The sequence below is a fragment of the Xyrauchen texanus genome, chromosome 37 (genome assembly GCF_025860055.1).
Source record: "Xyrauchen texanus isolate HMW12.3.18 chromosome 37, RBS_HiC_50CHRs, whole genome shotgun sequence".
In the NCBI taxonomy this organism is placed as follows: domain Eukaryota; kingdom Metazoa; phylum Chordata; class Actinopteri; order Cypriniformes; family Catostomidae; genus Xyrauchen; species Xyrauchen texanus.
The window spans coordinates 29470336-29480422 of record NC_068312.1 but is presented as its reverse complement, the minus strand read 5'-3'; the positions used below and the strand labels follow the sequence as shown (position 1 = coordinate 29480422).

The following is a 10087-nucleotide window of genomic DNA, read 5'->3' as shown; positions in this document are numbered from 1 at the left end:
TTCATTTCAAAATTACTCACAAATATTACCCTTGCAATCAGAATTTAAACAGTTTTTTTGAGAATGTATCCCCCTTGTGTTCCTTTTGTAAAATGGAAGAAGAATCAGTTTTACATTTGTTTTATCAGTGTACTTTCTCTAAATCTTTTTGGACAGAAATAATCTTGTTATTATTTTTATGTTTTAACAAATTGGTGCAGATTTTTTTTTCTCATGCAATGAAAGTGAAAGGTGACTGAGGCTCACATTCTGGCTAATATATCCTTTTGCGTTCCACATAAAAAAGAAAACCAAACAGGTTTGGAACAACATGGAACGATATGAGCTCATTCTGGCCACTGCCAGGTAAACAATTCCACATAAAATTTAAACAATAAAATGTTATTATATTGCTGTTACCCTGCTGCGTAGTATCACAACAAGAAATAACCATATGCTGTGTTATTTGATGCTGTTTTTATTGTGGATTCCTAAACCTTTTCAAATGTTGAATTAATTCACTTTTTATTGGCAAATTATTTAGATTGCGGCTGAATGGCTGTTAATATTTTATCGGGGGTTCATCTTATTGACAATGTCCTGTCCAGTGTATTCTATGTCAGCATTTTTCTTACAAACAAGTGACATTCAGCCTTCCCTCAGTACATGCAGTGCTATGTGAATAATTGTTTAACTCCTCAACATAAACTACTGCTCAGAAGATTCAGTGATCACCTTTTCTCTCTGCTCTTATTGAGAGTGAATGGGAGTGAGGTAGCCACTGGGGACTATTGAAACGGTCCTTACTGCCCTGGAAAACAATTAAGAATGCAGAACAGAACATCAAGAGCTAGTAATTGTTTCTGCGAAACCTATTTTACAGTTAAATGCAGAAAACCTGTGATGAAAATGTAGAATCTAGAGCACAATTTTACCAGTTCCATAGAAAACTAATGACTGTTGGAAGAAGTTCTGCTACTCTAGCATCTGTTATTCTTTTATTTCTTATCGTATCCTAATTCCCAAATGAGAGCTCTCATGTTTGACTAATTAATGAGGGCTTAATTAAACTATTCATAATTATATTTTGTATTTGAAATACATAATCCTGTTACATGAATTCCGTTACTCCCCTACCCTGTCAATATGTAATGTCAACAAACCACTGATATATATAGATCAGTGCAACAAACCCAAAAACTCTAAAACAACTGTCAAAATGACAGTTTAGAAAATTTTACAGCTCAAATCATACATGTTTTAACAGAAGAATTAATGTAAGTCCTTTTGTAAAATTATAAACTTCAGATTTTCTGAAGAAAAGGAGGGACAAGTCCAACTACATTTTTGTGGTAATAAACAGCAGGCCATATGCAACAAATGCTGTCAATTGTGCAAAATTCGTACTGAACCTGAAATATTCCTTTTATTTCCATATGTCATTAATATGTAAATAGTAATAATTAAGAACGTTGTAGGTATATCCAAAACTTTCAATATAAACATTGTGTAATTTTATTGTGAAATATAAAGGGACCGTTGGAACATTAAGTTAATTTAGTGTTGTTGGCCTTGCAAATTGCTTATTTAATAAGAGCCACGCAGCCAATAGCGTGCAGGGATTACAAATTCTGATTTAAAATATGGCCAATCACAGCCCCCTTTTACAATCAGGCGAAAATCTACGCCCACTGCCTGCTCTGTGCAGTGAAGACGATGAAAGATGAATTGATGGAGCAGTATAGACATACCGGCAGCTTTTACTTTTTAATCTTTAATCTTCAGAAACCAAGCATGCTGGTGAGCGTGGAGCGGGAGGATCTAAAGGGGTGTGTGGAAATACACAAACATTTTAACTTAACAGGAATTACGGTAGGACAGGTGTAAGCTCACCTGCATTTTTTTGTGTAGCGAACTGCATGTGAGATCCAGTGTCATGAAATGTAACTTTAATCTCTTCTGATAATTACAAAAATAAAATAATTTTTTTTGCTTGTGCTGTTAAAAACTGCGAATTAAATTGTTTTCACACGGCTATTTTAACAGTTGAAAAGTCTTAATGATATTAGTTCTGAATGTGATGTTGCTTTTTAAGTGTTGGTAAATTGATTTGAACTCTGGAAATAAACGGACTAATTTGCATGAGTAATATTACACATTAAATACGGTCATACAGTTTTGGATTGACGATGGCGTGTTTATGATGAGCAAAGTTAAATTTTTTCATTCTTTCAGCTGAAGTCTCACAATGGAGGGTTCTGTCTTCGCACCAAAACAAATTAGATGTTCTTTTGTTTTACTCCAGTACCAGCATAGTATTTGGCATTTATCTTATTTGTCCACAGTGAACTAAACTAGTTTTCCCACAATACACTGCAACAACATGCTCTACGTTCAATATAAGAGAATTAAGACAATGTCAAGAGCACACCATTCATTTGCAGATCCGATTTGCTGTATTTTGTATTTAAAAGTGCGTTACTGTAGATTGTTCTCTGCGCTCTGCATTTCTTCAGTTATCCACCACCTGGCTTCTTTGTTTTTAACATATACTGACTGCTGTCCATTGTGTCACAACACTTGCCATCTTTGTTCAAATGGGTTTGGTGGAGAGGATGATTCAACTGCTGATTTTTTTTTTTGTCTTGTGTTTTCTCACCACAAAACGACCTTTCATGGTTCCACCGTAAATGAACCGTTCTTGCATTCTGAATGTCATTTTACAACATTTAGGTCCAGATCATGTCATATTGATAATAAGGGAATGAGAACACTGTGAAAGTGTCTCAAGTCTGTCACTAGAAATGCAGTCGGAATTAAATGCGTGTAATTTTTATATAGTGTTTAAATTCAATGCTTGTTTTTTTAGGTTGTTATTCAGTGACATTGTGCCAGACTTGCTGTAGTAAATTCAAAACTTGTGTAAATTATTTGTCATGTACGTTCTTTTATCCCTGCTTAATATGCAGAGACAACTAAATTATAAATCATTTGTATAGGCTGACTTTCTCCAAAAGTGAGCTTGGGTTGAGAGTGAGACTATCCATTTGACAGACCAATGGAAGATAGGGGGAGTGTGGTATGTATTATTTTTGTAAATCTGTTTGGTCATGCAAGTGGCACAGAAATTGCACACTTCAGATTTTAAGTTTGTGGAATTAGTTTCTCCTGAATGCACCTAGATTTTTTTTTTTTTTTTTAATTGACAGTATTTGTGGCAAAATGTTGATTACTACAAAAATTATTTTAAAAAATCTAAAATATTAAAAAGGCAAAAATCGCAGTAATTGTAAAGCACTTCCAATGGAAGTGAATGGGGCCAGTCCATAAACGTTAAAGGAATATTCTGGGTACAATACAAGTTAAGCTCATTCAAATGCATTTGTGGCATTGATCTTAAATTATATTGGTCCTGGGACATTCCTTTTAAAGGCACTGCCCCTTAATTCCATTGGAGTGTAAAATTGTAATGGAAAAATTTAATCTTTACAGTTTTTGGCCCCAAAAATGTGCTAACCTAAATATACCACAAGGAAATATTTTTTGATACTGAATGACCCATATTAAAATTATTTTTATTTCAGTACATGATTCATTCAATAATTTATTGGATTTATGGATCTTGACTGATTCAGTTTCTGTTTTCCAATGTTTGCTAATGTAATGGATTTACATCAATGTATTTTATTGATCTTTGGGAATTAAATAATTGGGTGCACAACAATGGCAACATCAAACATAACATGGACAAATGCACAACTCTAAATAAATATAAAGCCATTGCTATGCCATTGCTAAATATAATGCAGTGTAAATATTCGTATTATGTGATTTCAGACCCCAGGACAGGAGACTGGCTGCTCATGTCCTCTTATATCTACTTTGTGATGTTGCTGGGGCCCAGGTTAATGGAGAACAGGAAACCATTTGAAGTGAAGAAGGTCCTTGTTGTCTATAACTTCAGCATTGTGGTCTATTCTCTGTACAGGTGTTATGAGGTAAAACTATTTCTGTTTGATAGTATGTTTTTGAAAAGCTCTTTTGCTTTGAGTTTTATAAATGCACTGAGTTGTTTTCTTTTCACTGTTGTTCTCGTTTCATCCAGGTCATACAAGAAGATAATGTTAAGGTAGTGGTTAGAATAAGTAGGCCTACAAGTCCTTCTACAGAAAGTTCTATAATAATCTACTTACCCTCCTGTATTTCCATCTGTTCATAACGCGTAGCCATTGAAAGGCTTCAGAAGGCTTTGCATACATCTTTCCAATACATTTTGGCGTTTGACAGATGTGGTCACTAAATTCTAAAATTCTGCATTACCTGTTGCAGAACTTGTTTTATTTTTCATCATGCAATCTAGCACCCAGGTTGGGTATTTGTCTTAGTGTTGTTTGTCAGGTTTGCTTCCCTTGACCAAAATGTTCCACAATAGATCAGCTGCTGCTAATAAATTGCATCCGTATGTCCAATTGATTCAGTGACCCATTCAAATGAGTTTTTGCTTAATTACTGCATTTTAATTTTAGCTGTGTGTTCAGCATGCATGTCTAATCTTCATCTCTCTCTGTCTTCAAATGGCATGGACTTGCTGGCACTATTACTTCAAAGTTCATTGAGATGTTGGACACCGTGAGTAATGCTGTTCCCATTTATACCTTAAAACAGTTATCACACTGTATACATTTAAAGGTGCTGAATGCGAATTCAGCTATTTTGCTAACATCGGCCTTTTTGCAAACTTGAACTGCTCCCTCCAAAAACATGTCAGAAATCCCAATGTCTGCAATATGATCGTTTTAAAAGTGCAAGCAGCTTTCTTATCTTTCTTCCCTGTTTACACCTGTCACGGAGACAGGTGTGATTTTCTCTGGATGGTTATTTCAGTGATTGTAGGGTAGTAAGTATTAGGGACATTTTATGTGTGCTATTTAAACAAAAACAAATGTTTTTTAAGTATTATACATTTTATCATGAAACTTGTTTGATTAAATGACTTTGCAACTCTTTCTTTGTCACGACTAGGTAACCTCTGTAATTTTTGCATGGTACACAAGGGTGTCATCATCTGCCGTGATTTTTTAAAATTTTTTTCTCCAACTCAGACACTCCTGTCCGCTGTGATTGGTCGAGAGGATAAGCAGTGGGAACTATTGGGTAGTAGTCTGCTGTGGAGCCCACTCTGATATTGTCTCTTCCAGAAGGGGTATAGCAGCGGTGAGAGCTCCAAATCACCAGCAAAGATATAGGGAGCCCCTTGCCTAACCCTTTTCCTAACCTGTTACGTCTGTTGAAGCTCAACCCCACCCCCTTATGGAGAAATCATGCCCTATTTTGGAGACCCACCACCATTTTGAGATCTGCATCTATACCTACTTGAGCTCAGAAGGGTGCATTGGGGGTGCCAAGGGGGTGAGCACACTATTAAGCGCTAAAATGTCAAATGGGACACCCTACGGTCTCGTGGACTTTGTGGGAACGTGCAAATGAAGGCCACTAGACTGCAATTCTACATCAAGTCTAAAATTTGGGACTAGGCCTAAGTTATATGTAACTTAAAATGTTCCTTCAAGGACACCAGAAATTAACTATACGTTTTTGAGGGATTAAAGTAACAATGTTTAATTATTAATTGGTTTCGGACATTAATTACTACAACTGTCAGGTCATTAGTAGTACAGCAGTGATCACAATTATGCTGGCCATATAACTCATTTATAGTGCTTGTTCAGGACTTGGACTTTGCCTTTTAATAATACGCTTTGTGTGCCTTCTCTGGGCAGATTTTCTTTGTGCTAAGGAAAAAGTACAATCAGGTGACCTTCCTGCATGTCTAAAATCATTCCATCATGCCTTTCACTTGGTGGTTTGGAGTCAGGTTTGCTGCAGGTATATCTTCATCTTTTTCTGCTATTTATTATTTTTGTTTACCAACAAATATTATCTTTTTAAAAGATTCATATTTCCATTGGAGGTCTGTTCTGTTTGATTTTGCAGGAGGCATTGGGAAATTTCATGCACTTCTTAAATGCATTGTTCATGTCATCATGTATACATACTCTGGGCTGTCAGCAATGGGCCCTGCCTACCAGAAGTATATATGGTGGACGAAGCATCTGACTTCAATACAGCTAGTATGTATTACGCAATGTTTCATTTCCATTTGACATTGATTCTTTATAATGTGCTGGCCAGTGACTTGCCATTCGGAACAAATTAAGTTGTAAATGTTTTCTCAGACCAGGTTTTGTTTGTTAGTTGCTTATTTTTCTAGTAAGATCTAGCAGCAACAGCAAATTTTGATGACAATTTTTGGAAACCCGTCTTGTAATTTTAACTTGTTATACTCTCTCTTCAGATCCAGATTGTTATTGTATCGAGTGATATTAGCCAGTACTTCTTTATGAAAGACTATCCTTACCAGTACCCCATATTCATCTGCATCATTGGTCTTTACGGCTTTGTTCTCCTGTTCCTCCTCTTTTGGTACCACGCCTACATGAAAGGCAAAAGGCTTCCTAAAGTCTTACAAAAAACAATCATGGCACAAAACAACAACAATGATGTACACCACAAGACAGAATAACTGGTGTGATGTGACCTACCAATTGGCAGTGACGACCTACATAAGAAAGCCATCTGGCTGCATTTTTAGATCAAGAATATTTATATGTATACCATAAAGGTTTATCTTGCTGCCCTGGGACAATTTTACTGTACAGACTGTCCAACAGTCTAGATTGGTTCTTCCCTTCTACACTCAACTGGGCATTTGAGTTGCAACTGGTGTCGTTGCCCCATGGGCTATTCCTGTTGCCACTATTCCTGTTTTGTTTGCATACTGGAGTGCTTCCCTCCCCCTTAACTGAGATATAAAAGAGACGAAACCCTCCCAGCTCAGGCACAAAAATGTGTTGATGTTTTAGATGCAATTTTGTATATTTTGCTGTAAGTCCCAGTTTTTTTTTTGTCTAGATCAGCTAATAATGTGAAATGTTGGCATGTTCCAATTGGTAGAAGGATTGATCGGTAAGCTCCTCCACAACTTAAAGAAAGAGTTCACCCTGAAATTAAAACTGTCATTTGCTCACACTCCTTTTTTCCAAACATGTATTGCGTTCTTTTGTGGAGCACTGAATGTTAGCTTAGTCACCATTCACTTCCATTGCATCTTTTTCCATCCAATGAAAGTGAATGGTGACTGAGGATACTGTAAGGTTTTATAGGAAAGAGTCAAACTCTAAATTTCTGTTCTCCCTATGGAACATTGCAAACTGCAGTTGATGCTATCTTCATGTTTATATTTATGTTGAAGAGTTCAGGGTGAATGGAAGCGGTAATTCAACTGTCATTGAAGGAACCGATGCATTGATTTAACAGGACAGGAACTGCTTGACAATTAAAAAAAAAAAAAAGGTTTTTGTTTTTGTGTTGTCAAGAATGTCTTGACAGGAGCCCACATAATTTTTGTATAAAGAAATCTGGTATGATTACAGAGTTTTAAATATTTATTAAAAAAACAAAAATGCTGAATTCACTTATTTCGGTAGTTTTGTATTTAATGGACCGTAACATTCTCCCAGACTGTACTGTTGGAAATATGTGTGTGACAAGTCCACATATATTAATTTTAAATATCCATAATTTCGGGGCTCCTGGAATTATTTGTATAATTATCTAGATGCCTCAAAGTCATGGAAATAAATGAAATCTTAAAGCCAAGGTGACGTCATGGAAATGATAAACCGACACTTGTACTTATGCTCTAAAATATTTCCTCAAATGACATCCACAGTATAGCGTCATATCTAATTTTTTGAGGGACAGACTTGTGTGGTCAGTGAAGTTGGGCTCAATCGTCAACATTTGTGGGATAATATTAATTTACCACAAATATTTTGACTTGCCTCTTTTCTCTAAAATCTCAAATCTGGGAGGCACTTACAATAGAAGTGAATGGGAGCCAATTTGTTTTTACGTTAAATATTTGTGGTAATCAATATTATGCCACAATTGCTTTAGATTGAGCTTAAATTGTATTGAACCCGGAATATTCATTTAAGATCCTAGATCACATTTAAGTTTCACATCTTGTGTTTTGTTTTCTGGAAATTGTTTAGATGTTTTTTCAGTATTACACCATCTGAATTGTGTCAGATTTCAACTTCCTGCTACACATGTCATTTGTATATCTTATTAAAATTCTTTATATTTGCATGCATTATTCTGCTCCTTTACTAATGACTGTGAATTGAACATTATTTTAGAAACTGTAGAGATGAAGCATGTACATTTATGATGTTAAATATTTTCTCCTATTCCAGCTTAATATGCACAGACATCTAGAAGTAAGAAATTTGTAGGTTGAGTTCCCCGCAGAAAAGTGTAAACAACACTGATTATTTGGTACTTTCAAAACATTGCATTGTTTGTTTGTCCAGCCATACATGCCTCAACCAATGGCTTCGGGGTGAGTTCGGGGTGGGCTGTCTGTTTTTGGCATATGGGGAGAGTGATTGGTGAAACTTTCCATTTGCTAATGCTAGAGGCACAGTAATTACACAAATGTTGGTGTTTTTAATCTATGAAAGAAATACACTAAGTAGCAAATCCCTTTGCATGATTGCTTAATTTTTTAATGTCACATCTACTAATGTTTACAAGTGGTTTTGAATAGTGATGGACATGTTGTGGCTGTGCTGGTGGAAACTTTCTTCAGTGAACACAAAATGTGATTTTTAGATAGAATGTTAGGGAATGGTAGCCTCAGTCACCATTCACTTTCATTGTATGGAAACATTCTGCACATCTCATTTTGTTTTCTACAGCAGAGTCAAATAGGTTTAAAACAAGGGTCCGTAAATGATGACTGAATTAAGAATTTTGCTACATTTGAATAAATCTCTTTTGCAATGGAAAAATAACAAGCATGGTTTTGGGTGAGTTTGTAGTAGAATAAACATACGTGAGGGATTGTCTCCTCCCTCACATGAAACAGGATAACAGAATTCTCCTTAAAGCATTTTGCACCGGTGCTTCATGAGTAATTTTGCTCTAGCAGATAGAATTAGGTCACTGTTCCCAGAATCTGTGAACCATTATGTCAGAATGAATCTGGATTGCTCACAGAATACTCACTTTTGTCTGGAAGACCCCTGCCTTTCCCTCTGCACCTAATACTTTGGCATTTCGAGGTGGGATTTCCTAATTAAATTGCATCACTTGCAAAAGTGAGAACCCCCCATTGGTGTCGCCCAATAATTAAATATAAAAGTTACCACTGTGAAATGCTGCAGGAGAAATTCATGCACTAATTGACACATTACATGCCACACAGCCCCCTTTATCAAACTGAGTTATTTTCAAGTAAAAACAGCTTTAGGCTTTTGTTCCCTTGAATTGTCACTACAATGCCTGCAATGCTTGTGTTAGTATTGTAACTGAAATGTTTGGACATTATAGTTTAGGCTAAATTATATGGCTATGCATTTAGTTAGACAAACAAATACAAAGAAAAACCTGTTTTTTTATTTTGCAGCCAAGAATGTTGTTGACTGAAGGATTACGCCAAACAGATGTGCTAAATTGTTTACTCATGCTGGTCCAACAGCTCTCTCCTCGCTGCATTCTAAGGTGGAATATTCTGATTCAGCACATGTAGATTTGGAGTTGAAAAATTGCATAATTTTAAGGTAAAAATGTATGTTTTGGGTTTAACAAGGGGATAAATAAGGGTTGTAATCACAGTCTAAGTTTACGCTTCACAATAAGGTTCCATTAGTTCATATTACAAAAAAAATCTGTAATTTTAAGGGTAAAAGACTAAAAATGCAACAGAAATGAAACGTTAATTGTTGAAAGAATATTAACTGTGAAATACACAGTAACATTTTTAAATATATTTGAAAAGACATTAGTTGTTGTATATATTAAATATTTTTATACATAAAAGTATTATTTCCCTGTATAATTAATGGTAAAAAAATACTTTGTTTAAAAAGAGAGTAAATGTACTTTTTACAGTAAATTGTAAAAATTACAGTAAAAAGCAATAATCGGGCATTCCCAGAATTCCCTGCATTACCCATCACATTTCATTATATTTTATGGG

General features: G+C 35.4%; 1 pseudogene; it reads left to right on the top strand.

Moving 5' to 3' along the window:
- The first annotated feature begins 320 nt into the window (after positions 1-320).
- Positions 321-6562, top strand: LOC127630587 (elongation of very long chain fatty acids protein 7-like; annotated as a pseudogene).
- Positions 6563-10087: the final 3525 nt, after the last annotated feature.